The sequence below is a fragment of the Orcinus orca genome, chromosome 4 (assembly GCF_937001465.1).
Source record: "Orcinus orca chromosome 4, mOrcOrc1.1, whole genome shotgun sequence".
Taxonomy (NCBI): domain Eukaryota; kingdom Metazoa; phylum Chordata; class Mammalia; order Artiodactyla; family Delphinidae; genus Orcinus; species Orcinus orca.
Window position 1 is genome coordinate 14,669,039 of NC_064562.1, and position 14,983 is coordinate 14,684,021.

General features: G+C 35.7%; 1 long non-coding RNA gene across 1 annotated transcript in view; it reads right to left on the reverse strand.

Annotated features, from left to right (window-relative positions):
- The window catches only part of LOC117195556 (uncharacterized), a 179,922-nt gene that overhangs the window by 30,238 nt on the left and 134,701 nt on the right, over positions 1–14,983 (reverse strand). The window contains exon 3 of the long non-coding RNA XR_004475283.2: positions 7,480–7,567. This is a non-coding gene — a long non-coding RNA (uncharacterized LOC117195556). The remainder of the gene's footprint in view (positions 1–7,479; positions 7,568–14,983) is intronic.

A 14,983-nucleotide genomic window follows, 5' to 3' on the forward strand; every position in this document is an offset into this window, starting at 1 on the left:
TGTGGTTCTTTACTTGAACTGAAGCATTTCCTCCAGGAGTCTATTCCTGTGTTAATCTGTCTTCCGAAAAGCAGCTCTAAAATGGGATTAAAGGCACAAAGATTTTCTCAAGGGTAATGCCCGGTTGAGAGAAAATGGAGAAGTAGCCAGCACAGGCTGGGAGAGCTGAGACTGTGGTGCAGGTGTGACAGGGCACGAAGGAGAGAGAGAGGGAAGCAGACTAGACAGTCCTGCAGTCTAAGGACGGGTCTGCAAGGCCATCGAGGGCCCATGAGCAGTCCTGTGTCTCCCTAGAGCTGCCTTTTGCTTTAGCATCACCTCTGCCGTACTTGGTCAGTGCTTGGGGCAGCCTGTGGGCAGCATGGTCCTGGTGCCAGAACCGGCTGCTGGGGACCTTGGTTAGTTAATCTCCCTGTAGTTGGAGGTCTGCAAGGCACATTCTCATGGCCACCACAAGGCTAGCTGTGGCTTCTTAATCTTTCACACCCCTCATGCCTCAGAATTAGGACTGGTATCCCTTACTCCTCTGATAAAACTTGGACCATTCCTCCTCTACTTTCTTTTTAAGAACAAAATAAAACCATGAACTTATCAAAGCAAGCAAACAAACCAGAACAGCAGCTTTCAGACCCACGCCACTTAGCGGGCCCATCCGCTGAGCACTCCTCGTTCACTGAACTTTGATATTGGACAGTGGTCTTCCCCACTCTAATTCTTTCCAACACAGCAGGTAAATTCAATACCTAGGCCTCTCAGTTTCTCATCTTCTTCATCATCATGACCTTCTCCTTTACCTATTCTTCCACACACCCTCAAAGGCCTGCTCAAATAGCACATTCTTAGGGAAGCCTTCTCAGAAACCCAACTTGATCGCATCCTCCTGTCCTGTACTTCATAGCATCTCTGCTGCTCATTCAGAGCTCAGTGAGTTTTGAACATATATGTTTAACCATGTTATTTGACTATTATCTTCTCTTTACCTTTAGTTCCATGAGGGCCAATTAAGTCTGTTCTGCTCTTTTCTTTATTCTTAGCATCTACAAGGTACCTGGCACATTGTAGATAGTTAATAGATATTTTTTGTATAACTAAATGACTAACAGACTAAACGAATGAATGAGTAGATGCGAATTGAGTTATGTGAATGAATGTTGTTGCCAAGGGTTATGTCCGGCTAAATTTGAAATATATATAGCTATTAATGTAATTTAAAATTTCTGAAGAATTAAAAAAACTGTCTTCATTATTTTATAGCCTATTACATATTTTATCATTTTTTCAAAAAATTATGTTTCACTTTATCATCTAAATGACTTTGGATTTGTTTTTTATCTTAAACTACAAACGTCTTGACCACAATGTTCTTTACAAGTCATCTAAGGCTTCCTAGAAGTTCATAGCCCAGGGTCTTACACATAATAGAATTTACTATATACGGCATTAATTTGCAATGCATTAATTCAGCTTCTCTAAGATCTGGTGTTTTGTTTTGCCTAATGAAACTAACCATTTGTCTGATTTCTCTTCATTTGTTTTCACTGAGAGACATAGTTAACTTGACTTATACTTGGGGATTTATTTTCATCATAAGATCTTTATAAAGAATGCATCCATTTCTGATCTTTTTTTTTTTGGCTTGGTTTTTATTTTTCTGAGTTATTATGCTTTGATTTTTTGTGTGTGTTTATTTTTTCAGGATTTAATTACAATTAAGTTTAAGGACCTAAGTGTAGATTTTCTACGACTGCCTCAGGAAGTTTTGTTTGTTTGTTTGTTTGTGGTTTTTTTGCGGTACGCGGGCCTCTCACTGTTGTGGCCTCTCCCGTTGCGGAGCACAGGCTCCGGACGCGCAGGCTCAGCGGCCATGGCTCACGGGCCCAGCCGCTCCGCGGCATGTGGAATATTCCCGGACCGGGGCACGAACCCGTGTCCCCTGCATCGGCAGGCGGACTCTCAACCACTGCGCCACCAGGGAAGCCCTCAGGAAGTTTTTTTAAACATGGGTGGAGCGCAGCACTATTTAAAGGAAAGTATAATATTTTGATCAGTTTTCCATATTTAATTTACATTTTTTTTGAAGTTTGCTTTTTTAACAGTTTAATTTATATATTAAATCAAAATATGTAATTACAAATATGACTGGCATCTTAGAAATTTTGCCTTGGAAATGAAAGTGTTCTGATCTTTATTATTCTTGGGTTTCCCGTCAGGTTTAATGCTAAAATTATTGTTTTATCCTACTATCTTATTTTCATCTATTGTCTCCTCTAATTTAGTCCAGCATTTGTCAATGTTTTTGTTCTCAGGACCTCTTTATATTCTTAAAAAGTATTGATGATTCCAAAGAGCTTTTGTTTGTGTGGGTTATATCTATCCATATTTATAATATTAGAAATTAAAACAGAAATATTTAAAATATTTATTTTTTCAATCATTTAAAGTAACAATAAACTCCGATATGCTAACATAAATAGTTTAATAAAATGAGTTATATTTTCCAAAACAGAAAAAAATACTGAGAAGAGTAGCATTGTTTTTCGTATTTGCAAATCTCTTAATAGAAAAGACCTGTTTCAAGAATCTAGCCTGGGGCTTCCCTGGTGGTGCAGTGATTGGGAGTCCGCCTGCCAATGCAGGGGACACGGGTTTGTGCCCTGGTCCGGGAGGATCCCACATGCCGCGGAGCGGCTGGGCCCGTGAGCCATGGCCGCTGAGCCTGCGCGTCCGGAGCCTGTGCTCCGCAACGGGAGAGGCCACAATGGTGAGAGGCCCACGTACCGGAAAAAAAAAAAAAAGAAACTAGCCTGGTGGTTACCAGCCAGGGGCAAGAGGGTGGGAGCGACTGGAGACATTGACCAAGGAGTACAAGCTTCCAGTTATAAGATGAATAAGTTCTGAGGATCTAATGTACAGCACAGTGATCAGAGTTAATAATACTGAATTATATACTTGAAAGTTGCTAGGAGAGTAGATCTTAAACATTCTCACCACAAAAAAGAAATGGTAATTATGTGACGTGATGCAGGTGTTAGCTAATGTTATGGTGATCATCATTTTGCAATATATAAGTGTATCAAATCAACATGCTGTACACCTTAAACTTACCCAATGTTAAGTGTCCACTGCATCTTAATAAAGCTGGAAAATTTTTTTTTTTAATTTTTTAAATGAGTAATGTATAGATTAAAAGAAAACAGCTCTTTCTAGTCATGCTGAAAGGTCAAGCAAAATCAGGAGTAAGCAGTGATCATTGAACTTAGCAATGTGATCCTGGGTCACACTGCGGATTCCTCACTGCTTCTCTCACCTGCGAAATTAAATATTTAGTTAGGAATCTCGAAAATATGGGAGTGTTTCTATTCTAACATAATCCATATGCCATAATAATCTTAAAGGTGGTCTGCCCTTACTTCTATCTTATTTCACATAAAAACACTAAGTCAGAAAATAAAGAAGTCATAAACCATATACTTACCAAACATCCAGATGGTCCTACACTTCTCAAAATGTTCTTCCTCTTCTTATGCAACTCTCCTAGTGAGTTTATTCCTATAATCTTGTTTCCTTTTCTCCTACATATAACTAATAGTGCATTCCCTGTTTTTCATTAAGGCATGAAGATGAATGGACTTTTGATTTATGACTTTCAGGTTATTCGAACTTATGAAAGATTTTTTTATAGATAATCATAAAATTATGATTAAATAGAATTTGAGATTATATTAAACACATTTGTTGAAGTGCAGAATATCTCTATAAATAAAGCACTGAACTGATACATCTTTTAAAGTAAGCAAAAATAAGAAAAGTTTTAAAACAACTTGTATTATCATAGATACACTTTCAAGGAAACTTTTTCAATAATTTACTAATAAAGCATTTAAGTTACCAACAAATTGAAATAATCTAAAGTTAATCAAGGTTTGACATATAAAATATCTTTTCATGTAATTACTTTCCATAACTATATTATTTCTTGATTATTTTATTTATAAAATTATTTATAGCCCCTATATATTTACATAGAAAGATGTCCACAATATATTGTTGAGCAAAAAAAAAGCAGGTTTTAGAATAGTGTGATTAGTATTATTCCATTCAGGATTTTTAGAAATCTACATATATTACATGTATGTTTGCAAATATATGGGAGGAAACTGGGAGAATATATGTCAAATTATTGACATTATTTATAGTCCTAGTAAGGGGTTAAAAGAAAGGATTGTGTTTTATACACTTTTATATTGTTTAGGATTTGCCACTAATAAATACTATTTTCTATGTCTTTAAAACATATTAGATTGTCAAAAACAAAGTTTCTTCTTTCATTTTGACAAAATATTTGTTTTAGTATATACATGTCTGTAACTTGGATTATACATACTTTTCATATATTAAAATATATATCAATAAATATTCTTGTTTTGGTAAGAAGAGGGTTTTTTTTAACAAATTAGAATCAGAATTTTAGGACTTCCGTTCTCTGGAGTTTTAAATAATCACAGCTGCATAGGTGCAAAAGCTACAAGACAGTGAATCAAGAATGATTGCTAGAGACAGCCTGCATATTTCTCTTAATGTAAAATCCTATTATGAAATAATACTTTGTGGTTCTCTGAAAATTGAAGAAACTAGTTGCAATCATTTAAGTTTTATGAGGTTTTTTAGTTAATTGCATTTTCCAGCTTTCTTATTAGTTGCATTGAGGTAAATCAAGATTTTGTTCTGCTGCTTTTAGTTCTATGTGCTTGTTTTCTAACATGTTGTCATAGAGATCAAGAAGAAAGAGACTTTATGTCTAGTGCCAATTTGTTCCGAAAATGAGACCAATTGTCACAAATATACATGAAGTACCTCAAATTACCAATGACTTTCACCAAAAATCCAAATACAGTTATTACATATTATCAGTAATAATACAACTCTCATCTTTACTACCCTATATAAGAGACTGTTTTCTCAACTTTTTTAGTTTACCTTGAAAAAATTGTTGTGTAAAAAGCAAGGTGAAATGGCCGGCAGATCGTGTTCACCAGGACAAAGCAACATCTCACAGAAAACCTTTAACCTGCAAAACATCAACCTGCATCCTTTCACTTGTGAGAAGAGAGTCCAAGTGTCTGATGCAAGAAATCTAACAGGCAACAAGAACCCAGCACAATGAGAAACACAGCAGAGAAAGAGCATGCAATCAGCTGTAACTAAACATCTTCTCAAAGAAAAATTTCTTTGAATTCCAATCAAGACAGCTCTGTCTTGTAGACTGGGGGTGATTTTGAGGGGTGGGCTCACGGGAATATTACTAATCCTATAACTCACAATAGCAAACCTCAATAGACTAGCCTTCCACACTACATGGCTCTGACTCAGCCATGGCAAATTCACTTATCGTGTTTCAGGCTAATTAAAATAAGTTTGTGGTAGCAATTTGACTGAAATTCTAGCTAACCTAAAGCAAAAGTAAATCGTAATATGCTATTTTCCTTATCTACTGAGTCGGAACCAATGCCAATTCTAGATTTGTCAAGAGTGCTCAGTACATTGATTATGCTTCCAAAAGCCAAATAATAAACATCTTTTAAATTATTTCACATGAGTAATATTGTTCACACACACCAGATTTCACCGAAAAGAAGCAAGGCACTTTTCCTTTTCTCTTCGTATGTAAATCAGGAAATATCCATGATATACAGAACACTCTGTCAACCACTGCATTTAGGTGAAGGGTGGGAATATTTATTCTTTTCCATTGTACCTTTAACACATTTTTATCATGAGTATTTTTGTCAGTTAAACATAGCCTCGGTTGTTTTTTCAAAACATTACTTCTCTTGCAAATAGTCTCGTATAAAAAATATATACTCTTCTTATAAGTGATCCAAAGAAAACCTGTGATATCTTTGCCTTTCTCCGAGGGGGAAAAATGCCAATTTATTTTTCCTTTTATGGGGAAGATATACTCCTTCTTTTCTGGAGATATTCATTCACACCATTTTCTAGTTGGTAAAACTCTGATTTTAAATATTTGACCATGTCAAAGTGAGAAATAAATTTACTAAAATGGTACCTTGCTGCCTATTTCCTTATCAAAGTGTGTCAGCAAGAGTCCCATCAAGAAAAGAGCTAGGAAAGCAGAAACTGCTCTAGATACTTCTATCAGGAACCAGGTAATTCTTAGAAAAATGGCTCAGAGGCTACTGCAAAATCTCATATCTCAGAAGTCCACACGCCTTCCTGCTGCTGCCAGAGGAAGGAAAACATGGCACCAACTTCTCTTCACCCTGCAGATCTGATACAAATGCATCTCCTAGCAGACTCTAACTCAGAACACGGCTGGGAATGTAGTTCTTAAGTGTCCTGCTATCTCCATACAAAGGAGAACACAGCAGGGGGGAAATGATGCTAAATTGCTAACAGATAATATGTAGGTAGGAGGTAGGATTGAGGCGAACTCTGTCCCAGTGGTAATGTCCAAAGACGTTTAAGCTGTGATTTAACAACTCATTGTATAACTACTGAGATGAATAACAGTTATAATCCACTCTCAGTTATCCATTTAGGGAATTTTCCTCTTTGATCCTCCCATTTTTATTTCCTTGACCACTTGGATAGGGAATTTAAATCCCCTAAATACTTCCTAAATACTAATTTCAATGATCTAACAGATAAAAACCATAAATTAACTTACCATATACCTGTATCTACATTACTATATATCTATGGAGAGAATATACTAGGTGCAAGGCACGTACTGGAAGTCGCTCTGTCGGATGCAAAGATAGCCCCTGCCTTTCAAGTGTTCACAATTATTGGGAAGCGAAATGAAAATACAATCAATATAACTCAAGGCAGATTGTGTGCAACTAACAAGAGGCAAAAGAAGAAGTAGAGCAGGAGAGATTCCTATGAAGTAATAATGAGGAACTGGAGAAAGCCATGGGGAGGCAATGCTTTTTGAGGTGTAAGGATTCTGACAGATGGAATTGGAGTGAGGGGCATGCCAGAACAAGAAGCCAGAGTGAGCAAAGTGAAGAGGCTGAAGAACTTGCTAGCATTAAAATAGCAACAGATACTACAACAGATGCCCACAGGGGCCAGCAGTGATGGAAATGAAGCAGCCTATGTGGAGACTGTGGCCAGAAAGTGAATGCACAAGCCACCTAAGGAATGTCCCTGGTAAAAACGTTGGCCCCGTGTTATCAGAGCTTCCATTGTTCAACCGAAGTGAAAACTCATATTCTAAAGTAAAACTCCAATTTTAAATTGTTAACACCTAATTAAAACAAAAACTAAAACAAGTAAAGCCTGTTCAAATCAAATAAAACGCATCTATAGCCCATATATGGCCCCAGGGCCATCGATTTGCAACTTCTGGGTCAGATGCCCTCTACAACCCCATCCAAGGAATTCTGGTTTCAATTATGAACTTCATTGAATAATATATGTTCATCTTTTAAAATTATGCATATTAAGCATTACCTCAGAAATTTTCTTCCTATAAATTGTGTGTCTTTGAGTTTCTTCATAAACCATTGTAGAGCTCTTTAGACTTTCATTTGCAAGGGGCCTAGAGTGATGTGGAGAAGTGACAAGAAAGGGAAAACAGAAAGAAGATAATTAGAAATGCAGATTCTACAGACATTTACCAGTGTAACTAATATTTATCAGTCTCTGAGAATTGAAGACTGATGATTTTATTTATTTTCACTAACCAGGGAGAGAATAATGAAAATTGTTTGTAGTAGAGGAAATGTTGACTTTCTGGAATAATAATAATTAATTACATTAGCAGAGGTATACCCTGCTAATATACCCAATGAATATAGATATTTAAAATCCAGTCTACTGTAATGTTTCCTTCCATGTGTGGACATTCTTTATTTTCAAACATTGCTTATTAACTAATTATTTCCCCCAAACTGTGTGATCATACCATCATACATAACAAAAAAAAGGATAGTAATAACAGGGCATAGGTCAAGAAGTTAAAAAAAAAATGCCTAAAAAGTAGCCTTAGTGCTGTCTTGCTTTACAAGCAGTTTTAAACTTAGTCGAATGCTGTACCAGTGAAAAATAGATCTACGTTTTGTAAGAAATTTAACAAAAGACGCAAATAATATCGTAAGCCATTACATAAAGTTTCTACTTTCAATCAAACAGGCCAATGTTAATACTGAATTAACTGTGTTAATACTTCTGATCACATAAGTCTTCTGTGTGTGATCTGCCCCCAGGGGAAATCACATTTATCTGAATTTCAAGGAGGAGAGAACTCCTCAGGAGAATCTCTTTTAATAGTGTCGTTATGTACTCAGAAAACATTTCAGACTAGAAACTTGGATAGATATTTGAATTGGGCTTTTCCCAATAGTGGTGCTTTTTCAATAAGATAGCAGAGTACCTAATGGAACATAATGAAAAAGATCAACAATAAAATCAACAATTTCAGAAAAAGAAAAAAACCACCTGACAATGTTCTCTTTGCTTACGGTTACCGCTTCACAGAACAAGCACTGTAGAGTGTAGGTAAGCATACATACTTTCAGTCTCAGAACAAAGAATAAAAATCTAAAAAGGTAAAAATGAAAATGTGTGCTATTCCGCTGCAATGTGGCTGAGAGTTATAAAGGCCCTATGAACAATATTGAGTTTGTGGCGGCACAATCACATCACGAAAGATTTACCTTCACTCTGCAAACTCAATATAGGGCAATAACAGTCTATTACAAGCAGAGCAATACAACATCAAAGGAATGTTTAAAAGAACCAGACAGAACCTTTAAATCAACACAATTGGGTTATCTTCCCCCAAAGGAAGCACCATGGGAGAGCTCATAGCACGGTTTTTCAAGAGGTATTACTAATTTACCATAAGTTATATTTAATACACTTTTAAAATGTGTTTTGTAATCTTTCTCCACTTTTTAGAACACAGAGCAATAAATTAAAAGAGAAACAGTCCCCAAAGAGCAAGAGACTGGGAGAAAAAATGACAATAATTTTATTCTTTGGGGGTTTAACATTTCAAATAATTTTTCCAAGCTGAAAAGGCTGTATTGGATCTTTTCCTTCTCAATTTCAATAAGATTCTTTAAATATGAATCTAGAGGAATAATAGTAAATAAAAATAATAGTAAGTTTCTACTATTTATATTTATAAAATTGATTCCAAATTCCATTAAAAATAGCAATGTTCATCATAACATATTTGAAAACTAGTAAGACGTCCTCTTTAACATCTCCAGTAAAGAAGTAAGCAATTTTATTCTGCCTTCTTATGACTGAAATGAACATTTGACAGGTTGAGTTTCTTATCCAGGTCATGTCAAAAATGGTAACAGAATTTATTGTGGAGTAGTACTATTCATTGCTGGCAGTTCTCAGGCATTTTCTCAGCATTTTACTATTTCCACATGCATTTCTATTTTTAATGAATATAATAGTGTGTTTCATTTAATAAAGTATTGATATAAGATATTATTTTTCTATGTATAAAGAGATGTTACTTTTCTATATGTAGAGCACGGGTTTTGTTGTTATAAACTTTAAATCCACGCATTTGTGTTTCCCATGAGGATAAAGGGAATAACTGAGTATCATCAAAACTTCGCCTCATCTATTAATGTCTGATATTTGCACACATAAAGTCATAAATTTCTATATGATGCTAATAGAACAGCTTCTCCAATTCTTTCAAAAGATTTTTGCCTTTTGTTTAGCATTTTTGTTTTGGCTTAAGTTATCCTGATTCATACCAGAGATATATATGCAAAAGTCTTTAAATTCTAGATAATTTGTATCTGTAATGGCTTTTCAGTACATGAATATTTTAGTACTGAAAACACACCCACAGCAGGTGCACGAAACTGCCTGTAACACATGGCATATGGGAAAGTACTAGGGTTTGTCCCTTTTGATATAGCACGGTTTTATTGGCATCATACTGTAAGATTTTGTAATAAATCAGATAGTGTATGGATTTATACTTATACGTCTGGTGTTGGAAAATATTTAATTCATGTTTATAATGTTTTTAATTTTATAACCAGCTTCCTAAATTTCTTTTCAATTGACCTTTGTGTCAAAACCATTTCATTTGAAATTGCCCATTACCAGATAATCTTTTCAGCTATCTGAGTTGTTTTGCCCTTTTTCTTTTTTGAAGCATGTTCTTTTTTAGAAGTCCATCCAACTTCTTCATACTAATATTGTGAATTTAAAGGCAAAACTCTGAACCATATTTGTTATACTTGTGCCCGGGCAGTAGAAATTAATTTCATCGGTTATTACATACCCTTGGTGAGGTTTTTGGAGTTCCATTATTTGAAACAATTGTTGTGAGTGTGATAGAATTTTCATATTTCATATTGATGTGATTAGGATATGTGTTCCCAACATGTGTTGGCAGGTTTAGCTTGTTAGCTTGTTTATAATCATCAGACCTGGTCCACTGAAATAATAACTAGGAATTCACATTTTTCCCCCATCCATTCAACCAATTCTCTCACTAAGATCCAATGTCCAACAAGAAGCTTCATGTCATACGCAGTTCCAATGTTATAAAAACAACCACACTGATATTTGTTCACTGCCTGATGTCAGCACAGTGGTTAAAAGAATATATACCCTGGAGTCAAACATGACTTTGAAATTCTGCTCAACTACTTAATAGTCACGTGATTGTGTCTCAATTTCTCTTCTATAAACAGAGATAACAGTAATATTTATAGGTTGCTATAAGGATAAAATCAGATTTTGCTTATAAAATGCCTAGCTCTATGGCATATAGTATGTCCTCATGAGATGTTAGCTATTCTTATTGAAAAAATATGTTCAGAAATGCTCTGACACCTTCCAATTAGCGTCATGAGTATTACAAAGTTTACCCAACTATGGAACCTACTGGCCGTGATAAAACAAAATAAGAATGTTGACTCTTGTGCAGAGATTATAGGACCAACACCTGCTGCCTAACAGTAGTGGGACTCATACCAAGTATCAATGAATGAGTAACCACCCTAAATAGCTATCACAGTCATAAGGCAGTTGGTTCTATAGTCTAGATCTGTTTAAGAACTGAACCAAGTCACCTGCTGACTATAACAGCCATTCAGAGGAGTGATATAAAATTTAATGTTAGTGATTATCTCTTATGATATAACATCATGTGTATATTGCTTTCCAAGACTTGCTTAAAGAACATTTTAGAAATGATACTCAGGGTTGTTTCAGTAATAGAAGTGAAGCACCATCTATTTTTACTAAATCATGGCCTGTAAAAAAAAACCTGCAATTCAATGGCATCTAGCTCATCAATATTTTTAATTAAGGTAGAGAGGAGAATATGACTATTGTCAGAAACAGACAATTCATAGCAGTTGGCTTAACAGAAATTTTCTAAAAATAGATCATACTCTTTTAACAGTGAGGCTTGACATTAAAAATTACAATAAATGTATTAAGGTTTTATTAAGTTTTTATTAAGGTTTCGACATTTGTTATTAATTGACCAAATTTATGCTTGCGTTTTATTTAGGAATATTGCTTCTGCTGGACTGGTATGCCCCTTAACCACTTCCTATAAAGTGGCAAAAGTAGACCATCCTTTCACTATTTTCTGGTTGACTGCCATATCTTAGGAAATACTCTTCTTCCCTCCCTAAGAAAATTCTATGAGTGGCACAGAAATATTTGAAGTTAACACTATATTGGTAGGTACATTCATAGTTCATTAAATATATATTCATTTCTTTTATTTGTGATTACATGTATTTATTTGGCCTTACTCTGAGTCTGCTATTTTCCTTCAAATTCCCTGTAGGCAGAATTTATATTTCCTACCTTTTTTCTCCTATTTCCTCCATACTTGGTACAGTGCTCTTCAAAAGCACTTAAATATGGCATATAGTATGTACTCAAGAACATAACAAAGGATAGGATAGGTTTGTCTAGGATCCATTAAAAGATCAAGATGTCTTTAATGGCCTGAGTGGTTCAAATTCTCACACTTTATTATTATTTTTAAAAATTTTAATAGGGATCAAAACATTTTACTAAAGAATTGATACTACTCTGGTATATTTTCCCATATTGCCCAGCAAATATGAATAAGTTAATCAATAAATTAATGCATGAAGACAGATAAAAGAGTTCCAGGGTCTTTCTACAAATCACAGCCAATTAATGCAAACTAAGAATTTCTAGTTATTAAGACCAATGGTCTTTGCGGCCTTCTCAAATACAAAACAAAATGCAAGTATTATATTACTTTATATCTCAATGGAAATTTACAAGCAGGGTGAGGTTCCCATTTATCCCCAATCTAGAGACGATGTTGATGATAAAAACAAGTCCAAGGACCTAAAACAAGTGAAATGTGGCCAATGACTTCAAAGAACCAATTCTAGGTTTACTATGCTTGTATCTGAGAGATATCTGGGATCCTGGGTGTGTTAGAGGATGACCTCAGTCTGGGAATTAATCCCACCTAAACCCCCAATATTCCTCAAGATTAGACTAATCTCTTAAAATTTTGGGTGAGATGCCAGGATTTTTCAAATTAGGTGCTGACTAACTAATAAATACCCAACTACCCTTACTGCTTCCACAGCCTAAGGTGCCAGCCACACAGCTGCATATGATGGTATATGATAGATTCTACTTACCATCCATGTTCTATCCACTCTCTTCTCTTGTTACCCTTCCTAACAAAATTCTAGGAATCCTTCAAGATCTGGATAAAATATAATTTCTTTTCTCAATTATTTCAGGAGTCATTTCCAAACCTTACCATTCACATGCCCATCACCTCCCTCCCTTCAGCCTTTTGCTTATTCAACAAATATTATTTGAGCATCTATTATGCTCCAGGCACTCTTCTTTATACTTGGTCTGAGCCAAGCAGATAAAACTCCTGCCCTTGTAATGCCTAATTTCCTTTTTCTTTCAGCATCCGAAATCTTTTTGCTTATGTGCTGCCGAAGCAAACACTGTAATGTTTAATTTCTAATGGAAGAATAATTAACTATTCTTTCTATGTTCTCACATTACATTATTATTGCATTTGTCACATTTATTGTAGATAGTTGTTTATATGTCTTTCTTACTGGATAGCAAGGACCAGATAACAATTATCTTTTCAATTTTTATCACCAGCACCCAGCACATTGCCTTGCACCATGACATAAGGGAAGAGGCAAAACATACTATACAGTTTGGAGGCTCCCTATTAAATTTGAATTTGCTCAATATTTATAATTTCGTTACCAATTGCTGCTTAAAAAACTAACCTAAAAAATTAGTTGCTTAAAACAATGCTCACAATTTTATAGGTCAGAAATTTGGAAAGGGCTCAGTGGGGTGGCTCATCTCTGATCCACATGGCTTCAGCTAAAGCTATGGTGGCTGAGGCTGGATTATCCTCTTTCGGGATGCCTTCTTCATTCACATTTTCAGTAACTTGCAGCAACTAGTTCTCCTCTCTCTCTCTTTCTCTCTCCCTCCCTTTCTCCCTCTCTCTTCACATAAGTTCTTATCCTTCAGGGCCTTATCCTTCAGGGCCTCTCCATGAGATATGGGCTTCCACAGCATGGTGGTCTCAAGATAGTCACACTGCTCACGCGGCGGATGGTTTCTAAGAGGTAGAAAACAGAACTGCCAGGCCAGTTAAGGGCTACACCAGGAACTGGCCCTGCATCATTTTCTAATGGTCAAAACAGTCATGAAGACTGTCCAGATTTAAGGAGATAGAGAAATAGACACCACTTCTTGATGGTGGAGTGGCAGGTAGTACAGAGGGCAGTGGAATGACCATATTTTGGTAGTCATTGTAGAAAAATACTTTCTGCCATTATTTATGATAGATGTCTAATATGTCCAATCAGCCATAATGTGTTTAGGGGACATATCAGCATTGAAGTCAGATTTAAATTGTTACTGAGCAAAAATAACCTACTCCTATCTCAAAGATTTTATTTTCATATACTAAATGGGTGGTGATGAAAAACACTGAGCAAGCAAGAATTCTAACAACTTCTAATACCAATATTTTAAAAAACATATCTCAAAGTTATTAAAGGGGATTTACTAAGTTTTTCAAATTAAAAACATTTGATATCTCAATTGTGTTCCTTCTAAAACTTACACAATTTTGAGTTATTTCTTAGACATGTATTTCTCATTAACGTTTAACGCAACTGTACAGTTTTTTGTGTTTTTTTTTTGCGGTACGCGGGCCTTTCACTGTTGTGGCCTCTCCTGTTGCGGAGCACAGGCTCCGGACCCGCAGGCTCAGCGGCCATGGCTCACGGGCCCAGCCGCTCCGTGGCATGTGGGATCCTCCCGGACCGGGGCACGAACCCGTGTCCCCTGCATCGGCAGGTGGACTCTCAACCACTGCGCTACCAGGGAAGCCCCTTCTGTATAGTTTTTAGTTAAGATTATCCTTGATCCTTGGGCTAATTTGAGAAGGTTCCCCAAATCAATCCCAACAGGAACAAGTAGGCCAAGCACATGTCACCTCATTTTCTAGACCCCTTTCATAGTATAGTATATTATGTGCCCTGATATTTTTTTCCAGCTGCTTATAGTCCTTTGGGGAATTCAACCATTTATTATGGAAATAAGAAAACTGGCCACATAGTAGAAGGCTAAATAATTGTATTTGGGGGGGAAATTATGGGTATGAATATTCAATTATGCTTTTGTGAATGTATATCTGTGGTGTTTTAGTTTAAGTCATCAACTTTGCATTATGATTGTACAGCAAGTTTTTCATTGCTCTTTTTACCCTATTCGTGTTATAGTGTCTATAAAATAACACTTTATGTTAAAATCAATCTCTATGTGGTTTTAGTAATTCAAGGTGGCATTTATAATTTTCTTGTAATATGAATTAGTATGAGTTTACTTAAATGGTCAACAGCATTAATACAATGCAAAGCATTGCCATAATTCAGGTATAGAAACTCTGGTTTATTACTCA